This window comes from Leptonychotes weddellii, chromosome 2 (genome assembly GCF_054177405.1).
Source record: "Leptonychotes weddellii isolate Sample4059 chromosome 2, ASM5417740v2, whole genome shotgun sequence".
NCBI lineage: Eukaryota > Metazoa > Chordata > Mammalia > Carnivora > Phocidae > Leptonychotes > Leptonychotes weddellii.
The window spans coordinates 18,375,659-18,396,017 of NC_138370.1; the positions used below are offsets into that span (position 1 = coordinate 18,375,659).

At 38.2% G+C, this 20,359-nt stretch overlaps 1 long non-coding RNA gene across 2 annotated transcripts in view; it reads right to left on the reverse strand.

Moving 5' to 3' along the window:
- Nucleotides 1-10,078, reverse strand: part of LOC145717773 (uncharacterized) — a 14,881-nt gene extending 4,803 nt beyond the window's left edge. For both annotated transcript variants that reach the window (XR_014141185.1, XR_014141182.1), the window contains exons 1-2: nt 9,961-10,078; nt 7,573-7,686 (exon numbers count right to left, since the gene is read on the reverse strand). This is a non-coding gene — a long non-coding RNA (uncharacterized LOC145717773). The remainder of the gene's footprint in view (nt 1-7,572; nt 7,687-9,960) is intronic.
- Nucleotides 10,079-20,359: the final 10,281 nt, after the last annotated feature.

Sequence of the window (20,359 nt, forward strand, 5' to 3'; positions counted from 1 at the left end):
TTTTTTTTAAAGATTTTTATTTATTTATTTGACAGAGAGAGAGAGAGAGCACAAGCAGGGGAGTGGCAGGCAGAGGCAGAGGGAGAAGCAGGCTCCCCGCAGAGCAGGGGAAGCCCAATGTGGGACTCGATCCCAGGACCCTGGGATCATGACCTGAGCTGAAGGCAGTCGCTTTACCAACTGAGCCACCCAGGCGCCCAGCAAGCATCTAATTTTATTTGAGCACTGTCCCAGGACTCCATCTGCTTCCCTACTCAAATGGTTTACCAGAGTATTCCTTCTCACCATATATGTAGTACTCTAACCAAAATCCTGGCAAACACACTTTTTCCTGTCTCAAGTTTCCATTGATGTTATATTCCATCAACAGTGCTTTAGTGACACTTACAAAATGGTACCATGAGAAACTACTCAGCTGGGGCACCCCTTCATCCACTCTCGCTAAATTAACTGTTGACTTCCTGGAAACTTTACTCTGGCCACCCCAACACCACATTCTCCTTATCTGGCAGTCTGTTTTAGGCTCCCTCAACTAATTCCTATTCCCAATTTCTAAATGTATTATTAAATTTATCTATATCTACTTTTAAAATTTAGGCACATTGTCCTAGGTAGATGGTCCCCAGAGATCTGAGTTCTACTCTCTGCTTTCTCTCCCCTTTAGTAAAGTTCATCCACATTTATTTCCTTGTTTGTTATCAGCCTTTCCTTTGGGTTCTTAAGCTACAGACCTAGCATCCATTTCTCCACTGGAGTTGTTTAACACTTGCATTCTCAGGAATGCCTCAAGTGGAATATGTCAGAATAAATAAATTCATAAATTTTCTTCCCAAACCTGCTTCTTGTCCCACTGTGTTGCTGTAAATGGTGCCAACATCTACAACAGACTCAGCCCAGGGCCAGTCTCATACCTCTTTTGCTCTGGCACCTTCTTCATCCGACTCATGCCTAAATTATTTCCTCTGTCTCATTTCCTCTGCCACTCGTCTAGTTCATTATTTCTTACGTAAAGCCATTGTTGTCTGACTGTCTTCCTCCTTTTACTCTCTTCCCTCCTTAATGCCTTCTAAACTGCAGACCAAACAGTTTCCCCAAAGTACAGCTCTTCCAGTGACTCCCTATTATCTACTAATTAAATTCTAAATATCATATTCTTTATATCTAACACTTCTTCGGTGTGCTTTTACCTTTATTTACCACAACTGCTCAAGACATAACCTTGGATTGTACTCAGCGAGACATTCCCAGGATACACACTGCTCTTTTCCTCCCACAGATGTCCTTTAGTTCATGCCAAACCCTGTAGCAGGAATGCCTTTCCCCAGAGTTGATGCCCTATTGTCCTTGAAGCATTTTTTGATTATCCTCTCTACCTAGCCTCACCACAACCACTCAGTTATTCTACAGACCTGACCATATTTGTTTTCTTCATAGTTCTCTACATTTTGAAATTCTTTGTGAGTGTTCATTTGTTTATTCTCCAGCCTGTAACATCCAGGGTCATGAACGAAGGTTTTTGTTGTTCTTGTTCATTTGTTTGTTCTTTAATCACCATGTATTTCCAGGATGAAGAAAGCTTGAAAAAGATGAAAATATGTATGGCAATTCTTCTTTGCACTAGGCATTGTCTTTTGTGCAGTGAGATATTCTATCTCCACTGTTTGGACTCTCAAACCATTTTTAATACAATACTTTAATGGTAATTACACTAATGTTGATAAATTTTCATCCAGAAGTCATTTTCTGGAAATGAGCTCCATTGTGCCAATTTATTAATTGATGCAAATTTTTCAGGCTATTTTCCTTCTTATTATCTTGCTAAAATTATTATTTATTTTTTAAATTTTTATTTTTTATTTGAGGGGAGTTGAAACACATTGTTACATTAGCTTCCGGTGTACAACATAGTAATTCAACAACTCTATATGTTAAACTATACTTACCACAAAGTGTTGCTGTCACCATTCAATGTTGTTACAGTATCATTGACTATATTCCCTATGCTCTACCTTTTATTCCCATGATTTACTTATTCATTTCATAACTGGAAGCCTGTATCTCCACTCCCCTTCACCCATTTTGGCCATCCCTCTAGTCCCTCCTGGTAATGTTTATTGATTTGTTTTATTTTTTTAGATCCTACACATAAGTGAAATCATATGGCATTTGTCTTTCTCTGACTGGCTTATTTCACTTAGCATTATATTCTCTATCTAGATCCATCCAGGTTCTTGCAAATGGCACAATCTCATCCTTTTTCATTGCTGCATAATATTCCATGATATCTATATTCCGTATATATAATATTATTTTTTGTCCATATCAAATTTTAAAGAATTATAGTTTTTGCTGTTATACATTTTTTGTGTGTGGCCATTTTGTCCTATTCAGTCTAAACCTTCTAGGTCATATTTGACAATTTAAATGTCTAGATTATTTGCTTCCTCTATTTTTTATCAACTATAGTTTTGGCTATTTTCAGTTTAATTTTTTTGTTGATTATACTACTAATGATATTTATTATGAATTGGAAATAACAGAAAATTTTATTTATTCATTCAGTACTACATGAGAAAACTGAAGAATTTGGTGAGAGAGAAAGAAGAAGAAGAAAAGAATTTTGGGACATTGACAAACCTACTCACAGGGAGGGACTCATCATCTGTATAGAAAAAGAGAGACAATCTGTGACATTTCTGGTTACTTTGAACTCTCACAGAACACTCCTCAACTCAACAAGACCATAGTGCTTGATTTGAGCTCCCTGCTCTGTGTGTGTGTGTGTGTGTGTGTGTGTGATAGCCCAGAAAACACCTCCAGCTAAAAGTCAGTGCAATTGTGGAGATGGCCTCACTTGTTTACTTTCTCTTAGGGAATCACAATCCTACATTGCATATTTTCCAGTGTTTGAAACATTGATTATATATATATTTCACTCTTTATAACTCTTTACTATGGAGGACTAGTTTGAAACTGGTTTCTGTAACATGGTTAAAAGCAGAAGTCATTTCCTATTTGTTTGGGGCCTATCTTTTGTGTTGGAGTTGGACTCAAGAATGAGTCTCAGAAGAGCTCACTAGGGCTCCGTGTCCACAGGAAGTTTGGTGGAATGAATAGTGGATTTCACTGTCACTCACATGGCTGAGGCCCAGCTAAGTGGAACAGCTCAGTCTATTTACAGAAAATTATTGACTCTTTAGGATGTGAAGATTGCTGCCTACCTCTCACTTTTGGGGGAGAACATTAAAGGGAGGGTGCTGAGGGGCTCTATTCAATATGCTTTCTTTCATTTAATACCCGATTTTTAGTCCATTGTCCCTACTTCACCCTGTGCCTGGTGTCCCGGAGTTGAGTCTCTCTGTTTCTATTTCTCCAGTAAATAGCCCCCACAGCTCCTACTGCTGAGCAGGAATCATCTGGCTACTTTGGGGTAGAGATGTCTTGTTGACTCTACCCTCATAACATATCTAGAAACTAATGGTATTCCAACATTTCCATTGCTATCACTCCAGTCCTAGCCACCTGTGATGGTTAATGTTATGTGTCAACTTGGTTGGGTTACGGTGCCCAGTTCTTTGGACAAACAAAAGTGTAGATGTTGCTGTGAAGGTATTGTTTAGATGTGGTTAACATCTAAATCAGTTAGCTTTGAGTAAAGCAAATTACTGTCTATAATATGCGTGGGCTTCATCCAGTCAGGTGAAGACCTTAAGAGCAAAGACTGTGGTTTCCCAGAAAAGCAACAATTCTGCCTCAAGACTGTAATGGAGAAACCCTGCCTGAGTATCCAGCTGGCATGGCTTGCCCTGCGAAGTTTGGACTCAAGACTGTATAATCAACTCTTATCTAAATTTCCAGCCTGCCAACTTGACCTATGGATTTTGGACTTCCCAGCCACTACACTCATGTAAGTCAATTCCTTAAATAAATCTTCCCTTGGAACACATGGTGGCTCAGTCAGTTAAGCGTCTGCCTTCAGCTCAGGTCATGATCCCAGGGTCCTGGGATCAAGCCCCATGTTGGGCTCACTGTTCATCTGGCTCCTGCTCAGCCTGTTTCTCTCTCTCTCCCATTCTCTTGCTCTCTCTCTCACTATTTTTCTCTCTCTCAAATAAATAAATAAAATCTTAAAAAAAAAAAATCTTCCCTTGCCCTCCATCTTCCCTCCTGGTCTCTCTCTTCCCCTCTCTGTTTATATATGTATATGTATATGGTATACATATATGTGTATGTGTACACATTTATGTGTATGTATGTACTATTGATTCTGCATCTCTGGAAAACTCTAATACACTACCATCATTTCTCACCTGGATTCATCGACCACCTCAAACCTGATCTCCCTTTTCCCCAATTCCATCCCTTACAGCCTATTGACTAGATAGCAACTAGAGTCTTTTTCAAACTCAAGTTTTTACCTATTGTAAATGGAATAAAATCTAAACTCCTGACCACGGGCAAGGACTCTAGCCCCTGTCAACTGTCCAACCTCACCTCTCATCATTCTAACTTCTGCTCAATCTGCTCCAGCTATCCTTGCTTCCATCCATATCTCTGCCACAGGACATTTTCACATGTTTCTATTGCTTGAAGTGTTCTTTATCCAATTCTTTACCTGCTCATAAATCTCTGCTCCAAAATTATCTCCTAAAGTGGTTGTGCCTAGTTGACCCATTCACTAATCACCTTCCTTTTCCTCCTACCATTAACCATCATTCTTATCGCTTTATTCTACTTTCTTTTTCTTCATGGCACTTAACACAACCTGAACTTACATCACTTAATTATTTATCTCTTTTTTTTTTCTGTCTCCCTAACTAAAATGGAAGCTTCAAGAGGGCCGGAAAGATATCTGTCTTATTCCCTGTTTATCCTCAATGCCTAGAGCATACTTACTATGTGGTGATGACTCAATCAATATTCATTTAGATGAGTGAATGAATAGTCTTTGTCTGACATTTTGTAGCACACTGCTTTGATAATATAATCATAGAATTACTTTATCATCATTAGGCTGAATATAACAAATTAAAGACAGCCTCCATTTGAAGCATGTGTGCATTATACAGAATTTGAATGGTTTAACATAAAATTACATAAGAAAATTACAAAAGGAAACCCACTGATTATTCAGTTATACCTCACATTCTAGAAATCTGCGGGCTTCAATGGTTTGACAAGTTGTTTGACATCACATAGTCATAAGTACTTCATAAACCCACCAAGGCATTTTCCCTCATTACATTTTCATCTCTCAGAAAGGGATAGATTTCCATGTTTAAGTGACACTGAACCCAGTTCTCCCTAAATCAAGCCTTAAATCAAGCCTCTTATTTAATTAAACAATTTGGCCAGTCCTATCTAAATTGGCTATTATCCAAATTGTCAGTCAAGTTATTCCAAAGGCAGAATGTTTAGTAGTGAGAGGATGGGACTAGTAATCAAAATACAGACTCTGGTCTACACATTACCCCAGTAAGCCTTGCACAACTAGGCCCCACAGAGTGGAGAATGATAATCATAACCATGTGAGCCGTTGAGATGTGTGGGTGAACACGCAGTAGTGTGTGTGTGTGTTCACGTGTGCTAGCATGTGTATGTGTATGAGAGCGAGAGAGAGAAAATCAAATAAGATAAAACAGATGGAAGTACTTTGACACCTGGCACTTAAAATATCAAAGTAAATTATTATTACTGAATAATAACTGCTGACATTATTGAGCACTTCTTATGTTCTAGGCACTTCTCTAGGTGTTTACATTCAGTATCCTAAATAATCCCATAGAAGCCACATAGGTATGGTTATCTTCCTCAGTATATGTGTGAGTAAACTGAGGCATACAGAGGGTAATTAGCCCAAAGAAACCCATCTAAAAAGTGGATGTCAGACTTCAGACTGAGGCATTCTGCTTCCTTCCAGAGTCTTGGGTTCTAGCCACATATTATATTGCTGCACAGATATACTTTTAGAAAACACTTTGGAGAAATTTTTCTTTTCAGTTTTCTAGCAACATTCTAAGAATGTGAGATGCGGCAAGGTGGCTGACTCATGGTAGGGGCCCTTAAATATTAATGCCTTTCCTTCTTTCCAGTATAGGATCCTGCCTCCTTGTTTGAACTTGTTTCACAATAGACATGGGGTTCCTTCCCACAGGCATTTTTGGTCCTAGTAGGTCATCCTACTCAGTTGAGTTTTATAATAAGATTGAATTGACCTATGTTTCATCTGGAATAGTGGGTAATACTGAGAATAAATATCAGTGTTTTGTAATCATTCTAATAACCGGGAACTGTGCTAAGCAATCGCCACACATTAACACATTACAAAAAGGCTCAAAACTACTTTGTTAAACATTTTTTCATAAGCTTTTCAAAATTATTTTGATAAATGTTCTAACACTTTTGTCCAAATTGTGGGTAGACGGTCATGGGACCAGGACTTGGCAAGGCGAACAGAAATCTCCTCCATCGTTCTGCTGTCCTCCCTCTCCTCACCAAGAGCCTACATGATAAGCAAAAATGAGGCTTATCCTCAATTCTCATGAAAAATACAAGTTTTCACTTCTTCCTTGTGAATAAACTAAGTATTTATTTATGTCTCCCTAACCTACACCTGAGGAAATGATTGACCTGGTGCTTGTTCCTATTTAGCCAAAAATCCCTTTGATCCCCACAGACATATTTATTCCCATGAACAAGAAAAAAGAATGTGATCTTTCCTGGGGTGGGGATGGGGAGAGGGGGAGTTGGAGAGCAGGGTTTGATCTTGTTGAATATAAGTAACCTTCTTCAAATTAGTTCTTTTCTCAAAAACACTCAACAATCATTTTATGCTTCCCATTTCCTCCTTTTTGTCTATGAAATTGATTATTTCCACATTAAAAGATTGTCTTGAGGGGAAGTATTTTTTTTTAAAGAGTTTATTTTAGGGTGGGGAGGAGCAGAGGGAGAGGGACAAGCAGACTGTGCACTGAGCGTGGAGCCCAACATAGGCTCAATCCCACCACCCTGAGATCCTGACCTGAGCTGAAATCAAGAGTGGGATGCTTAACCGACTGAGCCACCCAGGCGCTCTGAGGGGAAGTATTTTTTACAACATACCATGATCCTATACCTGCCCAGAGCAGAATACCATCATAAGTCATTAACATTCCATATGACTTCTGAATAAATAAAAGCTACAAAACCCTGGTTATATATAATCTCAGGAAATAATGTTTACAAACCTACTAAAACAAATGTAAACAGTAAATGTGGCATGAGGGTGATCAAAGGATGTACAGAGACAACCACTTATGGTTGGTCTGCCCCCTACGAGCCCGCACCAGCCAGCCCCTGGAATCAGGCCATTTTTTATGCTTAAAAAAAAAAAAAACAAAACAGGGAGAATAAGGTATGACCTTGCAGAAAGCCCCATGACAGTCTACTATATGTACAGTGATTTTGTGCCTAAATACATCTGGAAGGGATTTGGGACTCTGATTGTGGAATTTGATATTAAGCTCTTTGAGCCAAGAATCTGGTTCCTACCTAAGTTACAATTGCCCACGGTGCCCTTCAGTGGATCTTTACCTGGGGTGCCCTATCGGCAGTCACTGGTGATGGCTTGCCACAAAATCATAACCAGCATTTTCTTTAAATCATGGATTCAAAAGGACAGCCAGAACTCTAGCAGTTTGTTTACCACTAATGAGAAGTCAAGAGAGAATAGATGAGTTTTGAACCAAATCCCTCCCTAGAAGTCCCTTAGGAGTACACAGGTGGGTGTGAGCCCTTGGGAACACTGAAGTCTCCTGTTTGTCACAAACACGGAATTAACCTTCATCTTTGATATAGTGACCAAATATAAGTCCTATAAAATAGCATCTTGACCTGAAATGACACTGCAGGGCATTGAGCTGCCCTGCAGTGTCATTTCAGGTCATATATCCCGTTAACAGATCATCCCGATCATATATCCCGTTAACAGAAAAATAGGAAATACGAGGTTCTCGTTGTTTTTCCCCACACTTGAATGACTTTCTCCTTTCATGAAAATAATACACTGCATTTCTCTTTTGAATTGTCTTCTTTTATTTTTTTTATTTTTTTTTATTTTTTTTTTTAAAGATTTTATTTATTTATTTGTGAGAGAGAGACTGAGAGAGAGAGCACATGAGAGGGGGGAGGGTTGGGAGGGTCAGAGGGAGAAGCAGACTCCCTGCCGAGCAGGGAGCCCGATGCGGGACTCGATCCAGGGACTCCAGGATCATGACCTGAGCCGAAGGCAGTCGCTTAACCAACTGAGCCACCCAGGCGCCCTTGTCTTCTTTTAATTAGAGAACTGGGGAGATTTCTCTCTTGTTAAATCTTCCCATCCCTGTGAAACTGTAATGACTAGTGTCAAGCTGTCAGCTCGGAAAAGGTCTTTGCAGCTGCCTGTGTCACGTGGGTGGTTCTTCCCCCGCCAAAGCCAAATCCTTTTTTATTTTTGCTCTTAAGTGAGCAAATTAGGATGAGGTAAAATGAATAAATCTTCATTACATTCTGGAAAACAGAATTGTAAACTGCTTACTTAAGCTCTACCAGGCAAATTAAACGAACAGGAAGTCCTTATTACACCAGAAGGTTGGATGACTTTTTAACCATTGGGAAGAGTCACTGAGAGTGTAAGTACTCTAATTTTCACACCTGGCTCAAATATGTCAGGAGTGATCTACCTTTTGCATTTGAAACATCACTCCGTCTTATTGTAGAGTGGAGTAGGCTGTATTTGAAGTCAAGTTCTTAAATAAAAACTTTTTAGACTGCTTAAAATTCTGCTTTCTCACGATACATATAAGCTTGCACTCCTTTCTATCAACTTTTCTCTTCACCCACGCTTCTCTACTCAGGGTATATTCAGGAAAATAGGCTCATTTTCCTAAGGGCATTTTTTATTCCAAGTTTTAAACTCATAAATATGAGGTCTGGCAATTTTTCTTTCTTTCTTTTTTTTTTTTTTTCCACACCTGGTGGTCCAAAAGCAATTATAGGCTACAGAAAATAATGTTCTAAGGTAGCCATGGGCATGTTGCATCATCTTGCCCCACATGAGTTCAGCACATCTTCAATCACTTATAGCTCTTGAATATTAGGATAAAAGTATGCATGTATGCAGGCTGTAATCAAACAAGTTATTTTCCAAGCTCTCCCTAGGCCAGTGCGGGTATATTCAGCAAAATTTGGGTTGCCAACCCTTCTTCAGTAAATCTGTGTCTTTATAGTCAGTGTGGGCCAGTGAGATTCAACCATATTCTCCCTGTGTACATCTAAATACACTCAGTTAAGAAGAAAATTCTGTTGAATTCAAATTAATATAGTGTATTTTAATCCATGGGATTTTTTTACATATGAGTTTATGTAAATTAAAAAGAAATACATGAAATTAATTCTGTGGTTCTTCAAAATAAAAATTTACCTACATTTTGTATGAATTTTTATTTTTTATTTTAAGGTTTTCCCTCATGGGCATCATCATAGGCCATTTTAACACATGTATTATACTTGAGAAAACATGTATTCGGAGGATGATGCTAGTTCGAGTTTTAGCAGCACATTAACTTTTAGAAATTATAGAGAAAGCCTAGTGATAACTCCCACTATCAAAAGACATACTTAGTAATTGTTATTAGTTTTGTATGGATTACTAGAGACAGACTCTAGCTCTTCAAATTGTTAAATGCTGCCGTAGTATTATGGAAGAAATAAAACACTTAATGCCATTCATTTCTTATTACTGTTTCTTAAGATCCAGAAATATTTCTATGTCCCGACACTCTTCACCCTAAGATACACAGAATACATTCTTTCTCAAAAAGTAACTCAACAGCCTATGATGTTTTTCGACATGTGGGAATCATGGATATTGTAATATGTAGAAAAACCATCAAACTTAAAAATCTTTTATATTCAGTCGACATATAACCAATGCAAACTTACCTTAAATGTTACAGCTCAGTGATCTGGGCACATCCTTCTCTCTCTCTCTTTTTTTCCTTTACTAAGCTCCAAGACTGCAGTGAGAGGAGCAGTGGATCCCGTGAGCACAGAGACCAGGCTCCTCCCCGTGTTGGCAAGAGCATTCAGGTGCCACCACTTTCTCCAGACCTCCCCTTGACTCCCATTTCACAACCCCTTCCCTTGTTGCAAGCACCCACCCTGCAAGTCCGGGTGCTAAGGCTCCAGTCCCAAGCAACACTTCTGCAAGAGGTATTGGCCAAAACCAAGTTGTTGTTTTTTGGGGGTTGGGGGTGTTTGTGTGTGTGTGTGTGTGTGTGTGTGTCTTGTTTTGTTTTGTTTGGGTCCAGTGAAGTTTCTCTTAGCCATCTTCTGTCTTATTCAATTCACAAATACAGTAGTTGTTACATCCATACATTTTAGCAAGAGAGATAAATAATAAACAATAAATAAAAGTAAATTACATAACATTTTAGAAGGTAAATGTGCTATAGAAAACAAGAAAAAGAAGGACCAATTAAGGGGGATCCAGACTTCAGGGTGGGGAGGTTACAGTTTTCAATAGGGTGGTGAGGGAAAGCATTAATAACAAGTGACATTTAGGCAAAGACTTCTTTTCAATTAGAATTCATCAAAGTGAGGCTGATTCTAAAGTACGATAAATACCCACAAGAAAACAGAATTGCTCATTCAATTAGCTGGGTAAAGCAAAATACTGAACAGTTAGCATTCTGTGAGCAGAGACCTGATTTTTTAATCTATGATAACAGGATACCATGAAACCATGACCAATACATGCATGTTATTAACTCTCAACAGGCAATCCCAGCGGACCGGTCACAACCCTAATTTCCAGGGAAGATTACTCCCTAAGAGAGAAGTTATTATGTTGGTTGTAACTTGTGAATTTGAAAATTAACTCCTTCCTTTGGTAAACACACACTTTTGAAGGACCCAAGTAGGATTTTTTTTTTCTTTTTTTGGTCTACCTTCCTATCTCTGAAAACTCCTTTCTATGTATTTAAAGATACAGAATTGGCACCTTCATCTCAAGCCCACCAGACTCAATGAGGGCAACTATCACCTTCGAGAAGCTCTCCCCTGAAACCCTTTGATTCTTCAAGTTTTCTTCCAGATAAAAAATTCATATATCTTTATAAATTTCTTTTTTTTAAAGAAAGTATAGTCAGTCAGTAGACAAGAAAAGAAAATAAGCGGTACAATTACTGGAAATGGACAGGTCAAGTGAACCTATTAGCAAATACATTTCTACAAATGCATGCTGTTTTGGATGAGTTATTGATTTCAGCCTTAAACAATCTATGGGGAGTTTGCTTGTTTCATTTCTAATGCTAACACACTCATTTGTTAGAACCAGCATGTTACTTTTTAACAATACATTTGGAGGTGACTTTTGAACACGTGTCTACCAGGTCTGTGAGTGTTGGGAACATTAACTGCAGAATTCACAAACAACTACTAACAGACTTTCTCCCTCATCAAAGGAAGAGTCTCTGGTCATACAACAAACCAATTGCAGTTACTGTCATACTGCAGTCTGAAAATACAGGGATGAGAGGAAAAGAAGCTGTCTACTCATCAAACCAGTCTAAGCTGTGCTAACTTTTTTTCCAGTCCTTTACAATTCTTTTTACTCACTGACATGCCCTGGCACAAAACCTAATAAAATTATTTTGGGTTCCATTTATTTATTACCCTGATTTAGGAAATACTGCAAATCAGTACTATGATAAAGACCAGAGAGAGATTTTTCTACCTCTTGCGGTTTCCACGACCTGAAGTTTGGGAAACCATGTTCTGCTGTATTGTCACACTGACATGTGACATCTACTCTATGACTAAGATGGGTTGCTTCTGGCTATGGAATATAATTTAACCTGCCACAAGTTTGCAGCTTGTATGAAAGGTGAAGTCTATTTCTTGAGAACTCTGTTCTCTTACACCAGGTAGTGACGTTTTCAGCGTTTCTTCGTGCGTTTGTGTGTGTGTGTGTACGTGCATATATATGCTTAAAACTGTTCTAGTTTTCATGGATGGGATTGGTTAGTTCTACTAAAATCATCTTCACTCTGTCTTTTAAAACTACAGGTCGTCCTGAAATCGACATTTGCTTTCTTTGTTGAGTCTAAAGAAATTCACGGAAGTGTCCTGCTAGCATTCCAGAAACATGAATTGATCCTCTTCCAGCTAGTTGGTACGTTTAGCATATGTGTTAAAGAAAAATAATAGGTACATTGGACATCAAACAAACTTAATGCCTAGAATATAGGAGCCATGAAATTACCTCAAGCCAGGCAGTATTTTTCTCTTTTTACAAATGTGTTTGCTTCTTTTGCTCCTTTTTAGAATGGAGTCCACAATTGGCTGAAGAAAAGCTATGTAAATTCACAATCTCAGTGAGCAGTATTGTTCCAAAATGGAAAGGAATAGTCTCTGAGGAGGCAAACTAAATATTGTGTGAAGAATGTATCTCTAGAGCAAATATTTCCTATTTTCAGTTTCTTACAACTCAGCTCTCTCCAAGGAAGTTTCTTAATACTTTCATTTATAGGGTGCCTGGGTGGCTCAGCCGGTTAAGCGACTGCCTTCGGCTCAGGTCATGATCCTGGAGTCCCTGGATCGAGTCCCGCATCGGGCTCCCTGCTCGGCGGGGAGTCTGCTTCTCCCTCTGACCCTCCCCCCTCTCATGTGCTCTCTCTCTCTCATTCTCTCTGTCTCAAATAAATAAATAAAAATCTTAAAAAAAAAATACTTTCATTTATAATCCGAATATTTCTGACAGCATATCTGCCTGCTATGACCTGCCGCTCGCCCCCGTCTCTGCTTACACAGCGTCATAGACAGCATGAGCAGACAAAAGGTTTCCCAAAATGCTGGACATATTACTATGAACTTTCCTGCACTGTTGAGCAAGTAGAAAACATGATTTCTCACTTAGGTATTTAGTGTTCTCATATCTCATTAATTTTTGAGCCTACTTTGGGGTCCTCAGTGTTGCTGCAAGGTGAGTTTTAATGCTGTGGCTTTTGTGCAGGATCGTAGACCCAGGACAATGTATATTTCAAGGGGTTACTCCCACCAACACCTTAAAGTGGTATAGTTGCATTAGAGTTTACCCAAGCACTGTCATGAGTGTTTTTGTCATGAATTATAGCCCCAGGAAGCAGGAAAGCAAGCTATTATTACCCCCATTTTAGAGTTGATAGAAGGGAGTAGGTGAGAACCTCCATCCTGGGGTGGAATCGGAATTCAAAGCTAAGCTTTCATTGCAGGGCTAGGATGCTTTCCAGTACCCAATACCCTCTGTTCTGATGACAGATACCTTGCTTGATACAAACCAAAAAGCATTATATCATAGACTGCAATACAACTAATTTTTATAGCCAAAACCTCTCCATGTGTAAACTCAGTATTTTTTCAGACGATTTTCCTGAAATTCTTACTCTGGGAAAAAGCCATGAGTATGCCAAAGGCAATGTGTGATTGCTTATTTCCAGTACCTCTTCAAAAGTGTCTTGCCCATCACTGTACCTAGTTACAGTCCCTGAAAGCTAAACTTGACAAAATTCACACAAGACTACATGATAAAGAATACCCTCAAGCCTATATATTAAAAATCTCTATTCAGATGCCTATAAATATTAAATCTGTATTCAGAAATCAGAATACTTATTTATTCATTAAATTTGTCTTTAAGTACTCAATAAGTCTTATTTGGTACCCTCCATATTTCTGTGTGGAAGTTTCTGGGGTATGTGAAGTATAAATACACTGAGAGCAGAGGTTCAGCATTACCTCTAGTATGGCCAGAAGAGAAACTTAAAAATTGTATTCAATGGTGATTAGTTTCAAAGGTTATATACAGTTGTAAAGGTATAAGTTGGTTATTTTAAATTTCACCTGAGCTTTTATTTTAAAGTCCATTCTTTTTCTGAGTACGGGAAGTATCATTTGCCTTCCCTGTGAATTGATGACACCAAATGCAGTAAACTTACTTCTAAGACTTCTGAAGAGCCACGGACTGTTGTGTTTTATACTACCCCAATGATGGATTTGGTGGGTGAAAGAAGAAATATGTGAAAACATTTCTTCTAGTTTAGGTTGCCAGAACTGGAAGCAAAATAGAGAATGTATAGTATTATTGGTGGTCCACACAAAAAGTAAATCCATTCTTCCTCATGCTCTGCCTCAAAAACCCAAGAAAGCAACATTTATTTTTCAAACCAGAGGAATCTGTTGACTAGGAATTCTCAGGCAAGAAACAATATATGAGAGACGAGGTCACTAGCCCATTCAGAAGATAACAAAGGTGATAAAAATTAAATAGGAATTACATTCTCGTTAGTGATTGTGGAACCTTGATTTTTAAAAATGATTATATGGATTTGTTCATTCTCTTACACCTTACAATATTAAAATATAAAGCAACAAGATAGCAAATGCAAAAATAAATATCAGTGAAAATTAAGAACAGCAAATAGAGAAAAACAACTGTTATGTTTCTTAAGAGTTTTTATGAAGTAACAACAAAAGAACTTCTAAGCTTAAGAAATATAACACTAACGAACCACAGTCTATCAAGCAACAATATCTGTAAAACCTCTTTTAAACCACATCAGGGTGGACAGTAATAGAGAGAGAGAATTTTTAATGTGGCCTGAAGATCCTGAATAGGAGCCTTGATTGGGATATGTCAGACAGGATGTTGCTGACCAGGAAGAGTATGTGTGAGTCCTGGTACATGGATGTGGTTGATATAAATTTGTGGTGATTCGTTCCACAGTGATATATATTAATACATTGCCATTTGGTAGTTATAGGCATTAGAACATCTATATCTATGTAGAAGATGATGATCCAAATAATATCCAAATGCCTCCAGGTTCTAGTCTGTGGGAGAGAGAGCAGTCACATAGGTATTAGTTGAATGATGTGGGGTTTTGTTTTTGTTTTTAGGAATTTCGTGAGGTTTGGGTTATAAGAAATTCTATCCCACTGCCCAGGAGACAGAGGACAGCACAGACCTGGGCTGTAACATGGAAACACCTCATCCTGCCTATGGCCCTCTGTAGGAATACTGACAACACCAAAGCCATCTTTGGTCCTCCATCTTATTGGTGCCCAGGAAATGACCTCCCTCAGGGCTCCGTGCTCCAGGCCCCTTGCAGGGTAATGTATGCCCCGTCCAGAATGCAGGAAGGCTTTTCTGATTGTCCCTCTAGCACACAGAGGGCGCCACGTTAGCTAACTACCCTGTGGCCTCACCACCATGCCCCTTCGCTCTATAAAAGCTGTGGACTAAGGTGCTATCTTTGTGGAGAATAGCTGCTTAGCACCTGGATCATCTGTCCGCTGGATTCCCCTTTTGGTAAGTTACCCTGAATAAAACTCTGTAAATAGTACAGAGTGGCTTGCACTGTCTTTCCATCCCAAAGTGCCTTCTCCATCTGGAGGATACTTTACCCACTCTCCTCCACCTTCTGACACCCTCCCGTCTTCTCCCCGCCATCTTGCTCTATTTCCTCTGGGATGGGGCACAAAGCTGCAAATGTCCCTCTCCCCAAGCCACCGGGGCACTGAATTCCTTGTGCAGTCCAGTTCCTCCAAACTTTGTTGCTCATCAACAGACTTTTTGGACAGAACATGTTAGGTGTCAGGGGAAATGTTTCACAAGAGCAACCAAAATATCCCAACAGTACTGCTAACTTGCTGACTTCCAGAGGACTTAATTTTTCTTTTCTTTTTTTTTTTTTTTCATCTCTAAACCTCCACATCCTGAATCACATTACCCGACCATAGCAGCAGCTGGAATATCTGTGGAATTGAGGGAAGCATGCCTGAAAGATTGATGGTCACATCTTTTGCCTTTTATCGCTTCATTGATTTTAAATCAAATTGAATAGTGATCCAGACTGTGGGGTATATGTCTGAGTTTGGGGGGGAGCAGGATGAATGGGCCAAGAATATAATGATGGAGAGAGGAGAATGAGGTGCCTGGGTGAAATGATGGACAAGTAGGGCCGACCAGTATGCCAATGAACTAATTTCAGCTTCTTGCACACACACTCACTTCACCCTTCACACCCACTCTCGCCTGTTTTACTCCCTCACAACCCCTGTGGGGCTCATGAGCCAAAATTTAAAAACCTGCTCAGTAATAGAAGCCAACATATCCTGAGTGGCTACTAGATGTCAGTCCGTATACCACACTCTTTACATATATTATCACATTTAATCCTCACCACAGATTGTAGCCTAATTTGACATGAAGGAACTGGGGCAGACAGCTGATAAAGAACAGCCTGAGTTCCACAGCTCCTAACATGAGAGGTACCAAACCCAGCTAGTGGGACTCCAGGGATTAAGCTCCTGACCAATACACTACTATACTTCTTTCACATTCTGTGAAAATATTCAGATTACCCTGAAACTGGGGTCCCTCATCCTCAAAGCTGTACTTTCATTGGCTGTTCTGCTTTACAAGAATTTACTATTATTACAAGACTATTAGGCTTATAATGTTCTTCAGACATAAGCCTTGAAAATATTTCCACCAGTGAAATTATTTCATGCATTTGCACTGACAAAAATGTATATTTCTTTTTGCTTTCATTATCAGATGCAGCTTAGGATAAAACTAAAGATAAGTGTCTTTACAGTAAAATGAAACCACATCAAAATAACACAACTACAGAAGTTGTTATTTAATTTTCAAGAAGCAAAAATTCTCATTATTCTAAGTGACATGATTCCGGGATTGGACACAAAGGTAAAAGAAACCTAAAGCCTGTTAACTTTAATTGATGGAGCTGCCTTTTACTCATGCTTATAGCATTATTACTCACCAAAGATTCTATGGCCAAGTGAAAGATCCTGAACACCGGTGACATTTTTTGCTCATTTACTTATGAACTCTCTTCTGATGCCAGCAACATCGGACTCCCACTGTAGAGAAAAGGAAGTTGGTAAGATAGTACCACTGGAGAAGATGTTGAAATGAGTTGAGTATATTTTTAACAGCTTCTACATCTATAACTGACTTCTTTCACCACTTCTGATCACAGATTTGTCAAAGAAACTACAACCAGAATTGATCAAAACTAATGAGTTTTAGTAATTCCCCTTGAATTAGGAGTAGAAAATGGTCTCAGAGATACAAATCTGGGAAAGCATTCCTGATTTTCAGATATAACCAAACTGTGCCATGGGATTTAATTCAGTTAAAAATTTTTCACCCAAAGTTGTCTCACTAGAGGTGAATACATTATCCAATTGGTCTCGTTGCCTCAAAAGTCTGGTATTGTGAAATATTTCTTCAATGATCAGTATTGCCATTGGTCGCTGACAAACTTCTATTAAATTCCCAGCATTTAAGAATATGTATATCATTGGGGCACCTGGGTGGCTCAGTCAATTAAGCAGCTGACTCTTGGTTTTGGCTCAGGTCATGATCTCAGGGTCCTGGGATCCAGCCCTGCCTCAGGCTCCATGCTCAGCGGAGAGTCCATGAGATATCCTCTGCCCCTCCCCCTGCTCGCACACACACACTCTCTCTCTCTTTCTCTCTCAAATAAATAAATCTTTTAAAAAAAAATAAGAATATGTATACCATCATCATATACAAGCATTTCCAATGATAGTGCTGTGTAATATCTCATGATATATATATTTTAAAATTCTGACAAAGTTGAAGTATAACTGCAAAGCAATTTTCAATACTGAGGAATTATAGTAAAATTAGAGTTCTTTAAGAAAATTTTCTAATTTCATAAATCTTTTAATTTGCATTATTATTATGGAAATTAAAAATTTACCAAGTATTTTCTTTAGCTTGTGTCATAGTGCCTTGTGTAAATATCACCCCAAAAAAATCCATATTCTATTTTTCTCATTTCAAAGACAAATATATTTTAATACAAAACTAGATTTTAAAAATAGTTTTATGCTAGAATGCTAGCATATAAATATACTAGAAAGAATATCAATCAAAAACTAATGAATACAATTCCCATGGCAATAAAGTGTCAAGAAACTGGTACTGTTGATAAATGCTTATGAAAGGGGAGCTCTCTTTTTTTTTTCTAAAGCCAATAAAAGAGGTTTATTCACAAAAGAATATAGTTTTCACTGAGGACTCAAAGATTGTATTATTTTGTTTCTTATTTATCAAGCAAGAATCAAAGATTTCAGAGTATACACAAAACAAGTGAAAGTTTAAAATTGAGAAAAATCACAGGAAAAGGAACTGGGGCAATCGGAATTAATCAATTAACCAAGTACCTAGTAGTAACTGTGGGCCTAATTGTGACCAACACGGAAACACTGGTTACTGAAGAACTTCCATAGCAACCATGAGGAAAACAATCATGCTGTCTCTCCATTTGTGCAAACAAAGAATGGGATCTGGTCATCTGTGAGGCCTATCATTTGGGAAGGTTGATCTAAAAAATTTGAAGAGAAAAAGACCTTAAATTCTTGGCAAAAACTCTGAAATGAAAACTCAGTAAAATTTGACAACCCTCAAAAAGTTAATTTTAGCAGAAACTGAAAATAATCCTGAAGAGAAATGTGCATTTAAAATAAGCTGTGATCACAAAAAAGCTCTCCGATGACCTCAGATTTTTAATAAATATAGGAAAATGTTAAAGACAAAAGCAACAATAATGAAATAACTAGAAAAAAGGAAAAACTATTGGTTACTATTTCTGTGTGGTGGTGTTGTGTGTGAGAGTTGTCTGAGTTCATCTGATTGAATCTATGCTTCTTAGACCCTCCTTAAAGTTGTCTTGGCAATGGGACTCTTACTCATGCAGACAGGAGGAAAAAGATGAACAATAATGTGGGCTTCAGCAATGTAGGTTCTAGTTAATTCCATTATATCAGAAAGCTGGGGAAGAAGTTTGAGAGAGGTTTGTACAGTGGACAAAAGATGAGCTCAGGAATAAATTTTAATGGATACTAGATAAAAGGGAGTTCACTGAACCTAGGCCTTCAGAAACATCTCAAGTGATCTAAATCTGTTATATCTACTGTAGATATGGTGATGGTATCAGTAAACGAGGTCTTCGTGTGTCTCTATTGCCTCTCCCTGTCCTCCCGACTTGCATTATTGTATGGGAAAGAACCTCAGGTCTGGGAAGTGTAAAGCTCATTTTCCTGACACCTTTGGATAACAAGCTTGAATTATTTGCCAGTGTGGCAGCTTGTTACCTTCATTTCTCTTTCTCTCCTTGTTACTACAAAGGAAGTTCAAAACCACCTAGAGGGATTTGGAGAAGTAGCCAGGGTCATAGGGAGCTTATAAGTGAGATCATGGAAATACTGTCAGTTATTTTTGAGAAATCTTGGCAAGTAAGAGAGGCCCTTGGAGGCTGCTCATTAGCAAATTTCAGTCCAATTTTACAAACTGGGGAGAAAAAAAGTAGATTTCACAAACCTAAGCCCTCACCAATGGCAACTGTTCAGAGTCTAGAAGGGAATATGAAAAGTAAGGTAGATTGGAAGAATCTGGAAGAGAAAGAATAGTAATGAAAGAACAATCTGTGTCATACTCAACCCATTTCTTTGTTTTACTATGTCTGGTGAGTAAAGGAACTGTGGTAAATGGGTATCTTCAGCAAGGTTTTGATAAGGTTTCTCATTAGTTTTTTAGAAACAAGGCAGATTAATACACCTTTGTCCAGGACCATATAGAAGTACATTAAATAACTATATTCAATGGATTTTGATCTTAGGAGTGATATCACATTGTATAGAGATTTCTAGATGGGACTGCTAGCTCTCCATTCTCAGCAAAGACATACAGAGTAGTTTCATCAATTCAAGAATGGTCAGGAAAGACAGTAAATACATTAGAAGATCAAGATCTGAAAATACCATTAAAATTTACACTCATAAGTTAAATCCAATAAGATGAACTTTACACAAGAGTGCAAAAAAAACTCTAGTCCAAAAAAAAATCATCACATTACTTAGATGGATAAGACATGATTTAGCATTAGCACATGTGAGTAATAACCAAATAATTTTCATTAAGAGTAAGAATTATATGAATTATCAGGGCTATTTTTAACCAAATATAACTTTAGAAACTTTAGAGAGCAATAATGTTTAAAGCACATCTCTCTTCGTACTATCTGGAGAGACATACTTGGATGGCAACAGATGAGAAAGTGTCCAAAGGAGAACCACCAAATAATAAAGGTTAAAAAATTATGAGAGAAAAATATACTTGAATTTGGGCTGTTTATCCCAGAGGAGACTCAGAAGACATTGAATTCATCTCCAAATATTCAAAGAATTATCACGTGGAACAAGATTTAGATTTTCTGCCACAAATGATAACTGAGATCAGTAGGTA